The 23,116-nt window shown below is 40.2% G+C and overlaps 1 pseudogene; it reads right to left on the reverse strand.

Moving 5' to 3' along the window:
• Positions 1-1,741: 1,741 nt before the first annotated feature.
• On the reverse strand, positions 1,742-5,516 carry LOC103261893 (annotated as a pseudogene).
• Positions 5,517-23,116: the final 17,600 nt, after the last annotated feature.

A 23,116-nucleotide genomic window follows, 5' to 3' on the forward strand; every position in this document is an offset into this window, starting at 1 on the left:
CCTTCTTACCAGCATTGTAACATTTTTTTTAATTGTGCAATTTATTTTTCATGAACACTTTAAAAAGAGTTTTTACCATCCTCATAATTACTACACACCTTCACTGGAAATATTTTTATTTGACAATAACTCCTTTTTTAAGCTCTTTATTCAGCTAGGTTAACACTAAATTCCTGTGATTTGATATCAAATAGAATTTAGTGACCAAATCTTAAATAAACCATTGAGTTAATCATTTTTTTTCTTATTAAGAGATGCATGTCTGGCCAGGCTCGGTGGCTCAGCCTGTAATCCCAGTACTTTGGGAGGCCGAGGCGAGTGGATTGCCTGAGTCCGCGGATTCGAGACCCACCCGGGCAACTTGGCGAGACCTCATCTCTACAATAAATCAAAAATTAGCCGGGTGTGGTAGTGCATGCCTGTAGTTCCGGCTACTTGGAAGACTGAGGCAGAAGGATCGCTAGAGGCCAGCAAGTCAAGGCTGCGGTGGCTGGGAGCGTACCATTGCACTCCAGTCTGGGTGACAAGAGTGAGACTTCAACTCAAAAAGAAAAGAGAAATATACATGTCTAAAATGACTTTGAATAGACTAACAGACAATAAATGTAGATCCAAGCACCAGATTCTCATTTGAATCTCAGTATTTAACGAAATCAAAGGTAACTCTCAGATACTAGACCCACTGGGGAAAAACATTTCTAGGACTAGCTCTATGAGATGCCAAAAGACTATAAGCCTCTTATACCAGGAAAATTTATTTCAATTTGAAGGGGAAGTCACATAAAAGACAAGAACCAAAGGAAAATATGCCCAATAACTTGAGTTTGAGAAATGCACAATATTTTTCAATAAGATTATGGTCATCAGACCTATCACATGTTACATCGTGCTTTACACAAATTATCTCATTCAGTTTTTACCAGACTCCTGAAATGTAACCATTACTAGTCTCAGTGATAGTGGTAGATAAGAAAACAAGACTTAAGATGGTAAGTAACTTGCCCAAAGTGACAGACACAGTAAATGGCATGGATAGATTTAATAGTTGGGTTTTTCTGACACCAAAATCCTGTATACTTACCTGCTCAGTTATCAGAGACCCCAATGCACAGTTTTCCTAGACTGTTTACTTGGATAAAGATACTGGACTAGAGGCAGAATGCCACAGTAGAATGAGTGTAGGCCTTGGATTTGGACATCCTCAGATTTGAATCTTGCATCTGTAGGCTAAATTCTAACATCTATAATCTTCAAATTCCTTTTTTTATAATGAGCATTTATTTGGTAAACTCTGTCATAGAAGTAGATTCTAAAATCAAACAATGTCTTACTTAAACAACAGAAAGCATAATCCCAATCTCTCCCCTATCAAAAGCCTACTCCATAACTGAAGTACCAAAAACCCATCGACTGTATTACTAAAAGAGAGAAAAGAGTATTTACTAAACTTCCATAGGAAGACTATATCAATCTGGAAGTGGCTAAGTACACATCAGCCTGTCCTCAAGAGTACTACCCATCCAGTCTCTAAAATTAACTCAAAATCTAAACTTAATATGGATACTTCTTTGTTCTTAATAAGACTCAGAAAATTACCATCTATGAAATATACATAGTACTAGTTATAGTATGTCAACCAATATAATCAAAAAAGTAAAGTAGATGCTCTAGATTTGAAAACCAGCACAGGTAATCACTAGATGTAAATAAGAACTTTTAAAAACCATTCTTTAGCTCCAACTCAAAACAAACATTCAGTACTGGAATCTTCAGAATTTTCTAATATCTTGACTATCCTCATCTTCTCTTTAATTGATCTTGAGGCATTCATTTGAGATCACTTCGCTCTAACAATTCTAGATCTTTCTCACTAATAACCTTCTCTCTCTTATTTTTATTTATTTTAAAAATGTGAGGTACAAGTCAGGATTAGGTACCTATATAATCATCGATTCTTCTACTTCCCTTTCATATTCTCTAGATTTTGATAATTTTACTAATTCCTTAAAATCTAAGAAATTCTGTGATTGATTTAATACAGATTGGCCACCTTTCAAATGGGTTTTGTAGATGAACAACTTTTCCAGTTCTCTTTTTTGTAGTTGTTCTTTCCACAATTTTCTGATAGATAGTATTTGCTGTAACAAGGCAATATACAATAACTGGCTTTGACCAATTCTGTGACATCTATCTTGGGCCAGAAGATCAGACTGAGTATACCAATTACTATAAAAAATGATAACTGTATCTGCTGCAGTCAGATTAATCCCCAGGCCACCAGCCCCTGTGCTCACTAGGAAGATAAACACATCTGGATCTGTGTTGAAGCTGTGCATATTTTTTTCTCTCTCCAAGTAAGACATGGACCCATCAAACCAGCTAAAGTTGAAATTTCTAAGATGGCAGTAATCCATCAAAATATCCAACATCCTTGTTATTTGTGGAAAATAGCAGCACCTTGTGACCTTTTTTTGTTTGTTTGTTTGTTTGTTGTAGTTCTGCCAGCATTCAATTCAAAATTAAGAATTTCCCAGAATTTGTTGCTAATTCTTCATCGATCTTAAACTCTTGGGTAATAGGGTCTATAGGGCACTCAATTAAGGATGATGACAACATTTGCTAAGTAGCATCATTGGACTCTGTAGCTTTAAGTTAACTTCATAACTTTAAGGGATATTTACTTCCACAGCAGTTCTTTCTCAGTCCACCTCTAGCTACATTTGACTGATCAATTTTTCCAAATTAGAGAAATAATCTATTTTGCTGTAATTTATTGATTTTCTAGCTCACCGTTTTGGTCTCCAGCAAGACTTAGTTCAACTCTTAGTTTATCACTGGATCCAAACATGTTTGCAGTTGTACAGTTCACAACAGCTGTATAAAAAATCTCATTTCTTGGAAAGTGGTGCATAAACAACTCCACATTTAGGAAGAACTTCAAAAGCAACGTCAGATTTCAGTCTTTGCTATAAGAAAGGTGTTAGAATCTGGTGCAGCATATTTAGTATATTCTGTTCTCTTTCTTTAGCGAAAATATTTTCAGAAGTTTCAGAAAGACTAGTAATGTCAAACCAAGACTCAAAACTTTCCCAATCATCAAGTACATCTGGTAACAAAAAGTTCAGCAATGACCAAAGTTCTGATAAACTGCTTTGCAAGGGAGTACCAATCAAAAAAGTTTGTGGTCAGCATTGAATCTTTTAAACTCCCTGATTAGATGGCACTTCATGTTCTTAATCCTATGTCCATCTACTATTACGTATTTCCAGTATCAATATTGCAATGCATTTTGGTATCTCAACTCTTTCAAATGAAGCGGTTACTACAAGATGAATCTGCAGTGTTCCTTTCTGTTAGTAAAATATTTCTTATCAGTTTTTGACATTCCTCTTGGGTTCCATGATATAACACAGTAGAAATTTCTGGTGTAAATTTTTTGAACTCAGCCACTCAGGAATTATTAAAAAAAAAAAAAGAGAGACACAGACAAAAAAAAGTCCAGGTTCTTCTCTGAATTATCAATGCAATTGGAGCAATGCACTGAACTGTCTTTCCCAATCATATTTCATTTGCTAAAATGCCATTAATTTTATTTCCCCAAAACATCCTAAGTCATTCCATGCCTTCTGCTTGGCACCACCACCTCACCCTTCCTGTAAAGTACTTGAAAGGGTACTGGCTGCCTGGTATATTTCTGAACTGAGTCAAAAAAGAATTAAGTATTCTGCCTAACAGTTTGAGACAATCAATCTTTAATTATACTACTTGTATCTTTATTTTTCTGAAGATCTTCTACACATAGATCAGTAGAGGAGTTGTTTTCATTCTCATTCTTATTTTTATTTTTTTAGCCACAGAAAAAATTTCCTGTTTTGACATGACCTCTGACTATTGCACAATTTCATCTTTCTTCCTCTTTTCTTTCTCAACTTTCCCTTGCATCAACTGAATTTTTACTCTTTGTAACTTTAAAAGTTTCCTTTCTTCTCTCCAGTTTCTTTTTCTGTTCTTCTTCTTCTTGTTGTTCCATTGTAGTCAATAAAAATTTCGAGTACATATTGTTGCCTTTTTCCAGCAAATGTTGACACTATGGTACTGAATTTCTGTAGACTCTCTAGCCCAAGGCATGCGAACCTCTTCTAGCATCTTCCATTCTCTATCTAATCCAGCAACCTCAAGCTGCTCTTCCTCTTCTAGCATGGCTGGGGTAATCATAGAAGGCTCCAGTTCAACCCTTTCTGAAGCTGGTGACCCTGGGAACTGGGTCCTCTTGTTTCAGCATCTACAATGCCACATGCTTATTCATCAAGCTGTGGTGGCCCAGCCTTTTAAAGAAATCCTCAATTTCCTTAAATAGCATCCCAAGGTATTGTGAGCGTTAAATGATACAATGCCCTGGACAGCCCTCAATGTGATGCTCAATATGAGTTAGGTATTATTTTGTATGGATATTACTTATACACCAAGTGGACAAGACTGAAAGAAAACATCTGTATCCAATTGCCACCACCAGAGGGCAGAGCAAGAATTTTTGTGACACCTTTTCCATGCCTTTTTTAATATGGGAAACTAGAATTTGATGCAAATGCGTAACATCACTCACTAACCCTTAGATCTTGAGAGGGGGCTCGAATGACTTAAAAAGAGAAGAAACAAAAATATGCAAAAGACATAGATGAAGAAAAATTTAAACATCATTATATTAATTCAATGCATATAATTTATGTATTCAATTAAATAAATATCATTGAAGCAAGAAAGTCTGGCAATGAGGAAACACTTAAAGTAATTCTGAGGGTTTTTAAAGTTGGAAAAGTAACCAGAAATATCCTTACAAGTATTCTAAAATACGATGTAGAAATAAAGAGAAGAAATTGGAAGATAGAAAATTTATACAGCTAGTACAATTCTTTCTCTGTTAAGCACAGCAAGTGGGAAAATGTTTTCCAGAAACAAAGTAGTAAATCTGAAAAAAATCGCAGAAGTGAGAGTATGCTGAAGGGATGAAGGAGACAAAACTCTTACAGTTGAAATTATTCCTTAAATACGGTTATTCCTGAGTTATCAAAGACTATTCAGGGAATGTACTTGCCAAAGAAAATAAAATCAATCATTTCTCACTTCTTGTCAGTGTTTTACTCAATGTTACCTACTCGACATTAATGTATACATTTCCTCCCTAAAGGCAGTGTGAACTGGGGGTCAGATGTATCTGTGACCAGCTTAGTGCCATAGATCTCTTTCAGAAACACCAAATCCATCAGTGTTTGAAAGGAACCAGTAGCCAATCATTGTTAAAGAAGCTTGTTTTAATGATGCTTGACATGCAAATTGGTACTCTGCAAGGTGAATTTTGCTCCTTAATTACTTGATCTTTCAAACAAAAATCAAGTCCTGAGTTATTTTCTACCTCATTAGCCAAAAATGACTCCCCTAGTCAATACAACAGACAAATCCTCATAACCACTAAATCCAGGGCAGTAACAAGTATAATAGACTTCTGGGAAGATTGCCATGGAGCCTGAGCTGCCATTAGGCAGTCTGGCCTCACTCCATGACCCTTTTCAGGAGTGCAGATACTCTGACACCTCTGATACCTACAGGCTTTGTAGAGAGGGCCCCCCTAACTGCCTATTACGAAGCAGAAGTCCATGCAATGGGTCTTTCTGCCCAAGGGCTCATGTCTCCTAGAGATCTACTTAGTGGTCCCAAATGCTCATCTGAGATTCCATCTGATGCATCAGAATCACCTGAGTGTGTCTGTGGGGGTGGGGAGGGTTTGGGGTCAATTACAACTACATATTTCCAGGTCCAACCTCAGGCCTAGCAAGAATCCATACTTTATAAGTTTTGGTATAATTTGCTACACGGTCATAGTACATAGAATTCCAACATAGTGAGCTCCATATTTAGACTTAACTAACATTTGGTGATATTCGAGAGAAAAAATGTATCCATACTGAGGTAAAGTGACTTATCAGTATTTATCAAGCTTTTCCCCTCAAAGCACCCCTAAATAAAATTATATGACCACAGATATAGAGGTAATGCAAAATTTATTTGTAATCTCCTGTTTCATCTTTAAAATTTATGGAATTTTGATTTTGTCCTATATGTTTTTTCTTTTTTTCCATCAGTTTAGGTTTGATCTCCAGAAAGGTATGCTATTCCCTCCCCTACCCTGGGTGGTTGCATATGATTATCTCAGCATGAGAAGTACAAATTTGAGTACTATTTCACTCGGAGCTTTTCTTGGATTATCAGACTTGGCCTACAGTGAAAGGATGAATCTCTAATTGCAAAATCTAGTATCCATGGTGGAAAGCAATTTTGATGGGCAGGGGAATTATATTTCTGCAAAATCATGAAAAAAAGCTGACAACTACTTTGCCCAAGAGTAAAACACAGGTTCAGTGGGGTTCAGTGGCTTCTGATACATAGCAAAAGGAATTAGGGGTCAATTATCTAATTTTTCCCTGGATTGACAAATCTGAGTTGTTCAGAACGAAACTTTAATACCATAATTCCCATACATACAAATGTGTTCCTTTCCAAGAGTGCATTTGTAAGTCCAATTTATTATCAAGCTCAACAAAGTCAGCCTAGGTACCCAACTAACATAGTCAGCTATATAGGTTGTAGGTTTATAATACTTTTAACACAAATAATACATAAAAACAAACAACAAATTTAAAAAATTGTATAATCTTACAGTATAGTACCTTGAAAATTATAGTAGTACAGTACAACAGCTGGCATACAGAAGCTGACATTGAGTAAATAGGTAAGAAGTGTGACAGTACTGCACTCTATACAGTATTGTACAGCAAAGTATAAAAAAGCACAACCACTTGTAGAGGATGCACACATGTGACAATGAACGCCAGACATATGAACTGACTTACATGACTGGACACGTGAACACATGTCTACATTGTTTAAAGTTTACAACTTGAAGGTAAGGGACTTACTGTATAGCAAAATCTAATAATATAATTTATACAACATATTTTAGGGAGAAACATTCTTGGTATCACTTTGTCTACAGTGGCTATGAGATCACTGTCCAAGAAAAATACAAACAAATTTGCTGTTTATTTTTTAAAATGGTGTGATGTGATCTTTACTGTTAAGTATTACTATATAAGCCATAAGAAGACTGGCACTGTCCCAGGGAGAATCCCATTAGAAAATTTTCTGTTCACTTCATGTCAGGTATGAGCTACCCTGCATGGTGTCACTTAGAGTGTGTTTCACTGCAAATAACAAAATCTAGCTCAATATAAACTTTAGATATAAAGTTTTTTAAAAATCCAATATAACAAAATCCCAGAAGTGGAATGGGTTCTATAATTGAGATAGTGACTTAACTGTGTCATCAGGACCTAGGATCCTCTGAGCTTTGGGGTCTACTCCATCCACAAACAGGCAGTCAGACAGCTTCAGCAGAACCAAGCTCACATCCAGACAAAATAGCACAAAGAAGAAAAGAGAATATCTCCTTCTAGGACTTTATCTCAATTGAGAGACCTTTCCCGAAATGATATCCCTGACTCTCAACCAGCAGCAGCAGCAGCAGGTTTCATGCGTATCATTGACCAGAGTCTGATCATATGCTCTACTCTGTACCCATCACTGGCCAAGAGACCAGTGGGCCCTTGGTTGGCTTAGACTAAGCATCTAGAGTGAAATGGATGTTGAGAGTCCATTGCAATGTTCATTCCATTCTCCCTCCAGCTCTGCCTTTACCTTTCCCACTCTCTTCTATCAAACAGCAGCTGATAGCTGACACTTTGCAATGGCTCTCCACCCTGGGTGCCCAGTAGAATCGCCTGGGAAACATTTTTGTTTGTTTGTTTGAGTTGGAATCTCACTCTGTCACTCATGCTGGAGTGCAGTGACACACTCACAGCTACCGCAGCCTCGACCTCCTGGGCAAAGGCCATCCTTCCACCTCAGACCTCCAGGTAGCTGGAACTACAGGCACACACCACCACGCCTGGCTAATGTTTTGATTTATTGTAGAGACGAGGTCTCACCCAGTTGTCCTGGGCTAAGGCAATCCTCTCACCTCGGCCTCCCAACGTGCTGGGATTATAGGCATGAGCCACTGCACCTGGTTGTTTTTAAATACCAAGCCTAGGCCTCATCCCAGATCAATTATAGTGAAATATCTGAAGATGAGGCCAAGTGATCCCAGTTTGTCCAGGATTATAGCAAGTTAGGGATGGAACCAAATCTCCTGACTTTCCGTTCAATGTTCCTTCTACTACTGGCTTCTACTATCTTACTCCATGCAATTCCATACATGTAAAAATGAGTTGGCTAATTAGCCTAACATTCTACAAATCTTCCTTTCTGTGAGAAAAACAACAAAGAAGGTTGTTTTATATAAAAATTCCTCCTCCCCAACTTTCCTTCTTTTTAGATTTATTCAGAAATAACTAAAGGAAAAGATTTGCATTTTATAGCCCCTAATGTAGATTTGCAGTAAATGAATCTTTTACAACATTCTTTCACAGAAAGTTCATATTTTACCATAATCTGGCATATTATGACATGCATGGATTCACTACTTTGTAATAAAACATTACCGAGTTTTTTTTTTTAAGTTCATTCCTTGGTGTATTTTAAAATAGATCTCAGAGCACTCACATCTAAGCCCCTATATGACAAAAGGAAAAGCCACACAGCCCCTCCTGATGTCTCTTCATGGGGAAAAGGGAAACAAGCATAATAATTCCTAGTTTCATTCAAAAATCAAAGATGGATTTAAAAAGCTAAAAGTCAACCAAGTTCTGTTCATGACATCCTAAAATTTCAAATTGTTTATTTCAACTCTTCTTTATCTCACCTCAAAATAGACATAGTTTGTGTAAAGATGTCGAAAAAATGGAAAATACGTTCAAATGTTTAAAATTTGCTGGAACAGCCGGGCTCGGTGGCTCAGCCTGTAATCCCGTGCCTTTGGGAAGCTGAGGTGAGTGGATTGCCTGAGCCCGCGGGTTCGAGACCCACCTGGGCAGGCAAGACCTCATCTCTACAATAAATCAAAAAATCAGCCAGGGGTGGTAGCCATACCTGTAATTCTGCCTACTTGGAAGGCTGAGGCGGAAGGATCGCCGGAGCCCAGCAGGTCGAGGCTGCGGTAGCCGGGAGCGACCACTCCAGTCTGGGCGACGGTGAGACTCCAACTCAAAAAATAAAAACTTTGCTGAACCAAATGAAGAATAATCAAAAGAGACTGGGGCAAAGGAGTGCTGCTTCATCCATCTAGAAACCACACCAAGCCAAGAACCCCGCCTGTGAGCGGATGGTCTCATAAAAGGAAAGGACAACCGACCTCTCCCTCAGGCTGGTCCCAACTGAAGTGGGAGGAAGGAGCACACTTAAGTAAAAAGCCTGCTAAATATTTCATACACCAAGTTTCTAAAGCCCTTTCTATCTTTACAGTTCTGATTGCTTCCTGCCTTTCGCTTTTTTTTTCTTCCTTGCCTCCCTAAGGAAATGGTCCTCCCTCCCTCTCGCGGTTTTCTCTCTCACACCCAAAGTAACTGTTTCTCAAACTGTTTTACAATTGCCTGCTCGACCTTTCTCTAACATAACTTTTCTTACTAGTCAACTATTCAGTTCAGGTCTTCCTCCTGGTTTTTCAAATGTCTCACCGTTGTCATTGCAGCCTCTGGTCACCCACTCTTGAAGTCATTCATTCCTCGATGTCCTTTCTCCTCCTTCCCGACACCCAGGCCTCATCACTTCCACTACTCATTTCCGAGGGCAAGAACGGAACACAAACTTTAGGTTCATGCACCTGCAGTGAGCCTCGGGCTGCCTTTCATCCAATGTCCCCCATTTCCAGATTTGTGACCATGGAAAGTCGTTTAACCTCTCTGTGACTCAGCTTCTTCTTCTGCAAAAGAGATTCAGTGATACCTTCATGGGTTGTTGTGAGGATTAGATACACTGAGCACTAGAAAAGTGAGCACTGCATAAATGTTTGCTACTATTTAAGTTCAGGGTCTTATTGTTACACATCTGTACCTCAGTATCATCCTCCTTGTTCAGTTGAGTTGAGGCCTTAATATTTCTTCAGTGCAACTCCCACACTTCCCAAAGGACAACCCTTCTACTACCACTCCACTGCTCAAGTCAGTGGTTTTCAGTTGACACAGAGGTTTGATCCAGCCTCCATAACTGACACCTACAATAGGCTCAATCTGCACTTCCAACTTTGTGTCCCACTACCAGTTTTTGCCAACTCCGGCTCCACGAGGTCACAGCCCATTCCTTGTTTTTTGGTTTTATGGTTTTTGTGTTTGTTTGTTTGCTTGTTTTGAGTCAGAGTCGCACTCTGTCACCCAGGCTGGAATGCAGTGGCATGCTCACAGCCACCTCAGACTCGACCACCTGTGCTTAGGCTTATCATCCACCTCAGTCTTCCAAGTAGCCAAAACCATAGACACATGCTACCACACCCAGCTAATTTTTTTGATTGATTGTAGAGATGAGATCTCACCAAGTTGCTCAGGCTGGTCTCGAACCCCTGGGCTCAGGCAATCTTTTCACCTCCAGCTTCTAATGTGCTGGGATCACAGACGTGAACCACCACGCTGGCCCTATTTCTTGTCAAACTGCATCCACCTTCCCTCTTCCTTTGCTCATATTCCTCCCTCCCCACCAAGTCCTCTACTTGACTCTGAGCTATTTCAAACAAATATTTTAAATCAGATAGAATAATATAACAAATTTATCCTCCACTCAATGCTGTTCATCCCAAACTTTTTGCCACACATGCTTCAAATGTCTTTAAAGACAGAAAATGTTATCAGTATAACTGTGTACCCCTCCTCTGAATACTGTCCCCCTCACAACATCCCCAGAGGTAACCACTATCCTAGAGATAGTGTCTGTGATTCCTGTGCATTTAAAAAAATATTACCCATCAAAAAAAAAAAAAGTCTGAGAAACTGTCATAGCAAAAAGGAGCCTAACAAAACATAACAACTAAATGTAATATGATATCCTAAATGAATCTTGGAATAGAAAAAAAAGACACTAAGAGAAAAACTAAGGAAATCTGAACAATGTGTAGATTTTAGTTCATAATAATGAATCAATATTGGTTCATTAATTGTGACAAATGTGTTGTGTTATTAATAATAGGGGAACTGGGTGTGGAATATTTAGAAGCTGTACCATTTTTGTAATTTTTCCTTTAAGTCTAAAATTATTCTAAAATAAGGTTTTTAAAATTATTATCATCTATGTACATAATTATTGACAACATATAATATTGTTAGTTTCCCAAGTAATATGAATGATATCAAGCTGTGCGTTTTATTATACAACTTGTTTATTCATTGGTTAGTCTCCAATGCCCCAACACCATTCTATTCCCTGTCCTTCTCCATGAAGATGTGCCCCAAAAGGTGGACTCGCGTGGACTGCATCTTCAAACTCCATTGCTGGATTGGATTTGTCTGTTGGGAAACAACAAGAGATTGAAGAGTGACAGTCGAGAAAGTACGGTTAGGTAGGCAGAATACTGCCCTTCCCAAGATGTTCATGTCCTAATCCTCAGAAGCTGTGGATATGTTACCCTACACGATAAAAGAGACATCACAGATGTGATTATTTAAGGATCTTCAGGTGAGGAGATGATCTTGGATTATCTAGGTAGGCCCAATATAATCAGAAAGGTTCTTATAAGCGAAAGGCAAAAGGATCAGAGTTAGAGTGTTTAGAAGATGACACACTGCTGGCACTTCTAAAGATGGAAGAAGGAACCATGAGTCAAGGAAGGGAGATGGCTTCTAGAAAGTAGAAAAGTCATGGCAATAGATTATCCTCTAGAACTTCCAGAAGGAATTCAGTCTCACTGATACTACCTTGATTTTTGCCCAATGAAACCCATTTTGGATTTTTGACCTCCATAACTGTCACATAATAAGTTTTAAGATTTTAATCACTAAGTTTCTGGTACTTTGTTATACCACTTACTGGAAACTAATATGTGTATGATACTTATTGCCCCTGGCTGGCTGCATTTCTGGCCATGGCTTTATTTTTGGTGATCACCTTGTTCTTGCAGGCTTTCTTTGGTGGCTTCAGGCCTTCCTGGGTTCCATTAACACTTCCTCCCCCAAGCCCCTTATCACTTCAAGCCCAGAGGTTGTAAAGATTTCCCACTGTAACTAGTTCCTGAGTGTTTTTCCAGCCCTTTGGATCCATTCACCCATCTGCTTCTCTGGATGTAGTATCTTCATTGAGTCACCTTCAGTTAAACTTTATAGGCATGCCATGTTTTCTGACAGGACCTGACACACATACTTTCTTCTCTCTCCATTATGTTTTTTTTATGGTATATCCATGTTGACACATGTAGCTCTAGTTCATGTAATATAACAGGCATATTGCATTCTCTTCTATAAAATGCCAAATTTTATCCATTCTCTTGTAGATGGACAATCAGGTAGATTTCAGTTTGACTCATTAAACTTTCTTGCACATGTATCCTTGGGTAGAAAGGTCATATTTTCTCTAAAATGTAAAATTGCAGGTGGAATTACTGGGTCTTTGATTATATATAATTTTCAGTTTTATTAAATATGACCAATTGGCTCTCATCATCCAGAAAGCCGGCCTTGACTTTCCCAGCTGTAATGTGTTCTGTTTCCTCCAGATTCCCCTAGCACTTTTTTTTTTTTTTTAGTACCATTCATTTTGCACTTGGACTCCCACCCTTTTTTGCTTTGATGTGGATGTTTGTGTCTCATCTTCCCTGAAAGAATTATGTTTTCCTGTGTCTTTCTGTAGCAGATTATGTCTGTAACCTGAACAATAACTATCAGTGCATCTTTTCCCCAACCAGTTGCTCTTTTTGACTTATCTCCTTTTATTAATGACACCAAAATTCTCTCGGCCACAAAGTCCTGAGGCCTCAGGCAACTTAATTTTTTAAAACCTTTCCTCTACTAAGTTGTCATGTACTAAGGATGTATGGTCCCTGTAGCTGGTGGCCATAAATCCATAGCTCTTAAATGCAGGCCTTCATTCCATTCTCACTGTTGCTTCTTTGGTCTATTGCTTATCCTTTGGACTTCTGGAATAACTCCAGACAGTCCTGGCTTCACTCAAGATGCTGGTTTCCCCTTCCAAAGTATGCTGTGTGTTTCATTAGGTAATAATACATCCTATGACAGCACAGCTCTCATTAGACAAAAATGCCTTCCTAGGATAGCATCCCTTTCTGGTTCATACACTTCAAGGCTCAGAACTGACTCCAGAGCTCTCCAGTGGGCATTTAATTTCAGTCAAACCCTAGACCCAATCACTCCTCTCTCATTCCTCCAACCTTTACAACTGGGCAAATACCTTCTTCTCCAAATATGTGTCATCATTTTCCTGCATCTGTATTTTCATTCATGCTCTGTCTCTTATCTGGAAGACCTTCCTTTTTATAGATTGAAATTTTCCCCCCTGCTGAGATCTTTTCAAATGTTACCTACTTTAGGAAGTCATTCCTTCCTGTTCCTTTCCCATCTTTACTTCCTGCCATGGAGCCTCTACCACCATATTTAGATATCTTCCCTCCCTCCTTGGAATCTTACAGACCCTCTAGCTAGTAGTTTCTCTTGGTTTCTTTAATGGACTTAGCTTATTGTTTCCAGCATTATGTCAGGTGTTTCTTTCCATCAATTTTTGTCCACCTGTAGAAGACAGAGACAATGTTTTAATATTTTAAATTCTCCCATGGTACCTACCATTGGGTTGCATATACAATAGATGCCCTATTAATATACATTTATGAACAAGAGAAAACTGAGGAACAAACAGAATCTATTGGGGTGATAGAAATCATAGAACTGAATGAAACTTCCAGGATCATTCAATCCAACTCAAACTCTATTCTTTCTGAAATCCTTTCAGTGTCTCCTTCATTCTCTTAGAACAAAGTCAAAATTCTCAGTATGGCCTAGGAACTCCATGACTGGGCCTCTGCCTTCCCTTGGCCTGGCGCTAGGTCCCTCGTCTTGTTCCATGGCAGGTTTGCTTCTGCCTTTCATCATGCTGCTGGTTCCTTCTCCACTTTGCTCTTCCTCCATGCTTCACTAAAAAGCTCATACTTATCCCTCAGGTCTCAGCTTTATTCACTTCACTTGCTTCACTCATTCATTCCACAGTACTCGTTAGGTGCCCACTCTGTGCCAGGAACCCTTGTAAGTACTGGGGATAAAACAGGGAACAAAGCCTGCCAAGATCTCTGCCCTCATAAGGCTTACATGCTTCCTCCTGGAAGTCTTTCTTGCCACCTACCCAACATACTTATCCTAGGGCTGTTCACTTTTATTAGATGCTGTCACAGAGCCCTGGATCCTTCCTCTGTAGTGTTTATCAAAATTATAAGTGCTTACTGATCGATTTAATTATTTCATGAATGATTCCTTTCCTCAGTATAAAAGATTCCTGAGGACTAGGTCATTGTGTCCCTTCTTCTCTTTGGTGTCACCCACACCAAGCTCACTGCCAGGCACATTTCTGCACATTTCTTGCATGACTGAATAAAGTAATGAAATCAAACCCCTTTCTATACAAGTGAGGAAAACCACAGTCCCAAATTTGGGGTGAGTGGTGGGTCACCAGCCTCTGCCCACAGCTTAATGAGGTAGGAGCTAGATTAGGACCTGGGCCATAGAACTCCCAATCCGGTACATGTTTTACTTGAATACACTTGAAATGGAAAAGGCAAAGTAAAGGAATCAGGAAAGAGTGGGGGCAAAAGTGAAAGAGGAAAAACATATGCTAAAATGAGAAAACATTACAAATATTTTTTGTAAACCAGATATAAGAGAAGAGCAGAAAAAGGGAAGACGTGTTAATGGATGCAGAGACAACTGGTACCAACAACTCCAAGAGGAGATGGTCAGCAGTATCACTCTGTGTTTCCCTCTGGGCCCTTTCCCATAATTTTTTAGTGAGGTTTTCTGGTTTTTTTGTTTGTTTGTTTTTTGAAGGTAGTTCAGCACCCATAACCTTTGATTCCCCTTCCCAAGGGTGCTGCACAGTGCCCACTTGTCCCTCCACATCTACTCTCTACTTTTATCTACCTTGCTCTGTGCTTGACAGACTGACCTCCAGGGACTGCACTGTGGGCTCCCTGGCCCTCTAGCTTCTGATTGAATTCAGGCAACAGGAAGCAGCAGCAGGAAACTGAAAGGTGAGAAGAGAAAGGGACCAGCATCCCACCTCCAGGCCATGAGTTAGAATAGCTGCCTTCCTCTGCATGATGCCACAGCTTGTACAGTACAGATCATGCCACACTTTACTAGTAGCCCCTTATCCTTTCAGATCTGGGAGTGGTGACCTCCCATAGTTGTGGGCACTGGGGAGCATACTGTCCCTTGTTGGTTTTCTATACACCTACTTCTAGCTCTATCATTACAGTAGCTTTTCATTAAACTCTTTTGGATCATCCCAGTTGAGAGTGCTATCTATTTCCTGCCAAGAATCTGAATAATAAATCAGATTTGGAGATTTCCCAATGTTAAGAGGTAGAGACAGACTTCCTTACGGAAGCCCAATGCTCATTTTTTCAGCTTCCCTTGCAGCTAGGTTCTGCCAATGGGGTGTGCCCACCCGAGAGTTTAAATATGAAGCTGGAATGGTGAAAGGATAAACTGTACCAAATCTGTTCTGGAGAGGAGACTGCAATTCCTATAGAGCAATTTCTAGCTCTATAGGTTCCAAGTCCTGTTTTTCAACCTTTTCAAGGGTTCTGAGAATAATTTCTTCTGCCTAACCAAGCCAGACTGAGAATAATTTCTTCTGCCTAACCAAGCCAGACTGAATTCTATTGTTGGCAGCTGAGAACCATGACTGATAACACCCTTTGCTCGACCCCTTAACTCTTGATCCCTGACTGATTCTCCTGATTTCTTTTCTCATCTTAGGTTAACTTTGGGTTGGCTTTGTGGGGTTTTAAAAATAGCTTTATTTATTTTTTATGAACAAATATATAACAAAAACATAAGGTACAATGTGATGTTTCAACACATGTACACATTGTGGAATGATCAAACCAGCTTAACTAGCACATCCATCACCTCAAATATTTATCATTTATTTGTGATGAGAACATTTAAGATCTTCTCTTTTAGCTATTCTGATATATACATCACATAATTATTAACTACAGTCACCTTGCTGTGCAATAGAACACCAGAATCTATTTCACCTAACTGTAACTTTGTACCTGTTGACCATTGATTCCCCTGTACTCATTTGTGGGAACAAGAGTGCCTTTATCTAAATGCTAATCTTCCATGAAACTATGAAACTTCTGACTAACCCTAAGTTCAGTAATGCCTCCAAGATGTCTAGTTGATCTTTATGTAGGAATACCTATTAATCATAAGTTTTATCCAGAACAACTCTCACTGTTGCAGAAGTTAGACACTCACACATTCTTCCAGGGTATGTATACTTTTCCCTAAGATCCAAGCACAGGTTCTGAAGGTTGCTGTGCTGAGATCTACGTTTTATATCTGGCCAAGACCACACTTCCATCCGTAAGTTTCCCTAATAACTCATCTAAAACCAACAAACTGGATTTGCCTGCCAGTAGGTCACATTACATATATGGTCATTTCATGGAACAATGTCCATTGTCCCTAACCCATGCCAGTCTCTGATAACTACTATTCTTCTCTTTACTTCTCTGAGTTTGTCTTTCTTAGATTCCACATATAAATAACATCATATGGTATTTGTCTCTTTGTGTCTGGCTTGCTTCACTTATAATGTGTTCCAGATTCATCCATGTTCATCATGTTCAGACCGTCATCATAGAGATTTTTTTCTGTTTGTTTTATCTTGTTTTGTTTTTCAGTACTTTTATAGTTTCAGGTCTTACATTTAAGTCTTTAATTTTTTTTTTTTGAGAGACAAGACCTTACTCACTCTGTAGCCCAGGCTGGCGTGCAATGGCATGATCACAGTTCACTGCAGCCTCAAACTCCTGGGCTCAAGCAATCCTCCTGCCTCAGCCTCCTGTGAAGCTGGCATGACAGGCAAGTACCACCATACTCAGCTGATATTTTTATTTTTTATTTTTGTAGAGCTCGGGTCTTTCTATGTCACCCAGTCTGATCTGGAACTCCTAGCCTAAAGTGATCTTTCTACCTCTAGCTCTCAAAGCATTGGGATTACTGGTGGTTTGAGCCACACTGTGCCCAACCTTTAAATCATTTTGAGTTGATTTATGTATAAGGGGTAACATAAGGCATTCATTTTCCTTCTTCTGCCTGTGAACATTCAGTTTTTCCAGCACCATTTATTGAAGAGTTTGTGTTCTTAGCATCTCAGTAGAAAGTCTATTGACCATAGACTTGTGGATTTATTTCTGAGCTCTCTGTGCTATCTAGTGTATTTGTTTTTATGCCAGTACCATACTGTCTAAGTTACCATAGCTTTGTAATATATTTTTAAATGTGGTAATGTGATATCTCCAGCTTTGTTCTTTTCAATCAAGATTGCTTTTGCTATTTGTAGTTTCTGCAAATTCATAAGAATTTGAGAATTGTCTTACATATTTCTGTGAAGAATAACTGAATTGTGGTGGAGGTTGCATTAAATCTGTACATCACTTGGGATAATAGAGATATTTTAACAATATTAATTCTTCTAATCCACAACCACAGAATATCTTTGCAATTATTTGTGTCATCTTCAGTTTATTTTATCAATGTTTCATTACTTCTTTGGTCAAATTTACATCTACGTATTTTATTTATTTATTGGATATGATTGCATATTGGATTATTTTCTTAATTTCTTTTTCAGTTTGTTGTTAACATATGTATAGAAAGTCTATTGATTTTGTGCCCTGCAACTTTATTAAATTTGTGTACCAGTTCTATCCATTTTTTGGTGGCATCTTTAAGATTTTTTGTATATAAAATCATGTCATAAGCAAACAGAGACAATTTTACTTCAACCTTTCCTATTTGCCTTTTCTTTCTTTCTCTTGCCTAATTGCTCTGGCAAGGACTTCCAGTACCATATTGAACAGAAATCTTTTTTTTTTAATTTTTGTTTTGTCACCCAGGCTGATGTGCTACAGTGGTATGATCAAAGCTCACTTCAGTCTCAAACTCTTGGGCACAAGTAAGCCTCCCACTTCAGCCTCCCAAATGGTTAGGACTGCGGGTGCATATCACTATGCCCAGTTAATTTTTTTTTTTTTGGAGTTGGAGTCTCACTCTGTCGCCCAGACTGGAGTGCAGTGACTGCTCCCGGCCACCGCAGCCTCGACCTGCTGGGCTCCGGCGATCCTTCCACCCCAGCCTTCCAAGTAGCTTGGAACTACAGGCGCACGCTACCACGCCCGGCTAATTTTTTTGATTTATTGTAAAGATGAGGTCTCGCCAAGTTGCCCAGGCGGGTCTTGAACCCGCGGGCTCAGATAATCCACTCACCTCAGCCTCCCAAAGCGCGGGATTACAGGCTGAGCCACCGAGCCTGGCTCAACTAATTATTTTTTATTTTTTATAGAGACAGAGTCTCACTATGCTGCCTATATTAACCAGGCTGGTTTTAAACTTCTGGCCTTAAGCACCCTTCCCAACTTGGCCTCCCAAAGTGCTGGGAATATAGGCATGAGGCACCACACCTGGCCTTCTCCTCATCTTAGAGGAAAAGCCTTCAATTTTCCATCACTGAGTATGATCTTAGCTATGGGCTCCTCATACATTGCTCATACTGTGTTGGCGAACATTCCTTCTACAACCTCATTTGTTGAGAGTAGGTTTGACGTTAATACCCCCCATTCCTACATAGGAAAATCGTTTTCTTTGTTTCCAATCACAAAGATTGAGCTTACATAACTTGACTTTTAAAAAATGATAAACCTGCAAAGTAGATCACTTGGAAATTAGAAAGAGAGAGTTGCTCACTACGTGGCCTGCAGGAGGTTCTGAATTCAAACATCCTTCTCCTCCCATTAACCCTGGCCTGAGTCTGCTCATTAGTGATTTCAGGAGAAACTCTATTCCTGACTTCTTGCCCTCACAGTCTATAAAAGTTAACCATGAGCAGTTACACTGACAGAAGTATTTCTGACCTTGGCATTGACTGCTCTGCAGAGGAGGCTGAGTAGGTCTCAAAATGAAAAAAAGGAGAAAACTCCTTCTAAATAACATATGTCAGCTACATTGTTACCCACATTCTGTGGGTTTTCACTGTACACAAGTAATAAAAGAACATATGTGGCCATGAGCACACCAGTATGTTAGCCCAAGGGACTACAGACTATATACCAATTTCTTTTTTTCTAACGAAGTGCTCAGAGACTGGACATCGAAGGATTTCATTTTCAACTTGGCATTCCTTACTGTGGATCTCAAGCCAGTCATCTCATTTCACACAGGCTTTAAGTAATAAGTGAATTTATCCACATCTGGAAGGTAGAGTAAGCAGCACATAATTGCTTGAGAACAGTCATCGGCACCTGCTAATCATTACCACAGGTTTTCCTATATTTTCTCTCACAACCCACCATCACTTTATACTCTAACTAGCAAGAGGTTTAAAATTCATCTGGTTAAATTCTTCCATTTTATGGATAAGACAACTGGAATCCAGACGTGTTAAATGCTTGCCCAAGTCAGACAGCTGCTAAAAGGCAAACCCAAATGCCAACCTACATCTTTTTTGACTCTGAGTGAATATGCTTTCAAAACTCAGGAATTTAACTCTCCAAATAACAGGAAAAATAATAGTTTTCGGTCTTTATTGAACAGAGGTTTTTCAAAAACCCAAAGATTCATTACATTTGTCTAAAGAACTAATCTTCTGTAGGAGGGAAAAAAAGAAGGAATAATGTGCCATTTACATTTTAGATATGGGGAAATTGAACAATTGAAAGTAACTTTATGTTTTTGGCTAGAGTAGCAAATCAAGCCAAGTGACAGAGGCATGACTCTGGCAGATCAGGGTTCTACACACACAGCTTAGGAGGCCGAGCGCTAAGAGGCCTAGAATATGGCCATTCTGTCAGATCTTGCTTCATAACTCACTGTCCGTGGGATCTCCACATGTCAGAATTTCATTTCCTCATTTGTAGTATAAGGACAAAAGGGTACCTACCTTACATGGTTATTGTGAGAACTGATACATTTAGGATCTAGTATGCAATCGGTGTTTCTATTAGATGATGTTAGCTGTGACCCTTATCAACAAAAGAACCTAATAAACAAAGAAAGATCTAAGAACTCACACAGGGCTGGTCTTTGGAATCACCTAGATCAAAATGTGGTCGATGGGAAGGGAAATGAAACGAGCTTGCTCCCAAAAGCCACTAGAGGGAGCTCTCTAGTCAGTCTGGAATGGACCGGCCCCTCACAGAGGAACATTCTCATCGGGTACCAGCAAAACAGGGCCAACAGCCTAACCCCAACACCTTGAGGCAGAGGCCCATGGGATTTGCAAATCAGGTCTTCTCCTGGAGCCGAAGTTTCTGTGGGAAGGCAGCTTAGAGTTTGTCTCTGAACTGCCTCTCCTTTTCAATGCAAACGGCCTGAAACTACTGTCTTCCACTATGGTCAGGACTCAGTTGTGAAGAGGCTGATAATACACGACAGGAGATTGTGTGTGTGTCTGCTCCAGAGAGACAGATAGAAAGGTGGTGAAGTCACAGTTACCCCTTGATAATGGCATCACAAGTATGCATTTCTAAGTGGGGGGATGGAGGGGAAATAAGAGACCTGCTGGGAGTATGAAACCTCACCTCAAGGAACCTCACCCATCATGTGTTCTTCTAGAACTGCAGAGTCCAGGGCTGAGGAAGAGGGAGCAGTGTGCATCTCCAAACGGCGCAAACTGCAGCCTGCTCAGGTTCACTTTAGGCAGAACATGTGTGTTCTCTTTAGGGTGAAGCAGGAGAGATACCCTGGACCAAGGCTGGAGGAGGCACCTGCTCTCATCCCAGCCACATGTCTCTGCCCCACTGTGCCACCCTCATTCTCCTCAGCCCTTCTCAGGAACAATCTTCAGAGACCCTCTCCTCCCTTTACCAAATCCAAAGTGTTGGGAAATCTGATTTCACTGTTTACTTTTCAGTTTGATTTCAGAAGATCATTGGCTCTCCCAGAAGCATTGATGTCTTAAAACCTAGCTGTAATTTTTTTACGTACAGGCTTTCTTTTCCCTGCCTCTTTTTAGCTTCCGCCTTACAGCATCTTAAAGTGATGTTGAGTGTCACCTTAAGTCCAGAACAGTCCTCACCATCAGACTGAAGTACCTCGCTCACTGCTTCTGTGAATTTCCAAGGGCAAAAATATGAGGAGTTTCTGAGTTGAAGATGGTCTCTCTGACGTCCTGCTCGCCAGCACCTCCCGTCATTAAGCTCCTGTCCTCAGCGGGGTCCATCCTGACAGTAGGTACTTCTGACTCTGGTGGGGAGAGAGGGGTAAAAGCAGTGGGAGACCACAAGCCGACTCTCGGGTCAGGGAGCAGAGCATCCAGCAGCCTCTGAGAGAAGCTTCTCTCAGAGAGGGCCCAGGCCTTGCCACAAGGGTGAAGGCTCAGCCTGCAGGTCTACTGCTGTTTTCTCTCTTCTAATCCAAGGCCAGACCTTCATTCTGGTCCCTTCGCCTTTGGAGCAGCCGAACCATTACTCTGCTGGCCTCATGTCCAAGCTCTTTGACTTTTGGGTGCAAATGATGTCTGGACCACTGCTGGCCTTAACTTGGCGGCCAGTCCTCTGGCCTCTGCCCACAGGAAGAGTGAGTCACTTTGCTCGGGTTGTGTCCTTCCTGTTTGCTCTCCATCTCCTCTCCTGTTTTCCTCCTGGACTCTGACACCGGGCAGCCCCCCGCCCCTCTCGCTGGACCTACAGACCTGTTCAGCCTCTTTTTGCCTTAGAAAAATCAGTTTTGTAGAAGTCCATTAACACCTTGACACGAATTCCTTCCAAGTACGAGTGTTTTTGATTTGGGTGCCCACCTCCAAGTCATAGAGCCCCCTTCCCATGCTCTTCGACAGGGATTTGTAGTCGAAATTTGTGGAAATGTGTGTAGTAGAAATGCATGTAGAAGGAACCAAAGTTTTTCCCTGGGAAGCCCCGATAATCTCACCTTGATGTTATAAAAACATTGGAGCCTACAAGTGCTTCTTGAGTTGGGGGTGTTGCTGGGTTTGTTGCTTTTTCAACCACAAGTTTCTTTCCTTCCTTCATAAACCATACCACAAAAATAAACAAATAAACAAAAAGCCCACACAAGCCATCCTGTCTTGGATACGCCTCCCTGGGGTTAGTACGTGCTGGTTTTTACGTATCTGAAAAACTCCTCCATCACCCACCCTAAATTCTGACCTCATTCCTGGCCACTCTGGGATCTACATATTGAGAGCAGCAGGGTTGGGAAAGGGGAAAAAAGGGGCTTCTTTTTAAAGTATCTTTTGTTCTTAAAAAGGAAGGAAGGAAGGAAGGAAGGAAGGAAGGAAGGAAGGAAGGAAGGAAGGAAGGAAGGAAGGAAGGAAAGTGGATACATACAGCAAAAAAGTATTGTTTTTTCTTTTTTTTTTTGCTACTTGTCTCAAGGGGTAGTTTGTTGTCACGGATTTCAGATCATGCACGGAATATAATTTCACTAGTTCTTTAACCACAGTTTTGGTAAATGGGATAACATTAAGCAAATTTTAAAATACAGTTCTATAAGAGATCTTTCCTAGGCAGCCCCCAAATCCAGGGTTCTGCCTTTTTCCCTCTCACAATGACTCACCATGGTATTGAGTTGTGTGCCATTTGTGTGTCCACTTTGGCCACCATCAGGAGGACAACCAAGGCTGAAGGACTGGGAGCAATGGAGAACCAGAGAGAAATGCTCTGCCCCTGTGTTCTGTGTGCACAATCACCATCTGGGCACAGGTGCATGGGGGAAGGCCTGCTGGGTGCAGGCATTCCTCCAAGAAGCTTAAGACACCTTGCATGGTGGACTCATGAAACCTTAGGGTTGGAGGCAATGGGCAAACATCTCCATTTTCCAGACCAAAAAAAAAGTCTGTGATGATCCAGAAGCAGAGCAGAAGGCGGGAGCTTGGACTCTGGCACCAGGTT

This window comes from Carlito syrichta, unplaced genomic scaffold (assembly GCF_000164805.1).
Source record: "Carlito syrichta isolate Samal-C Ts95f unplaced genomic scaffold, Tarsius_syrichta-2.0.1 Scaffold304160, whole genome shotgun sequence".
NCBI lineage: Eukaryota > Metazoa > Chordata > Mammalia > Primates > Tarsiidae > Carlito > Carlito syrichta.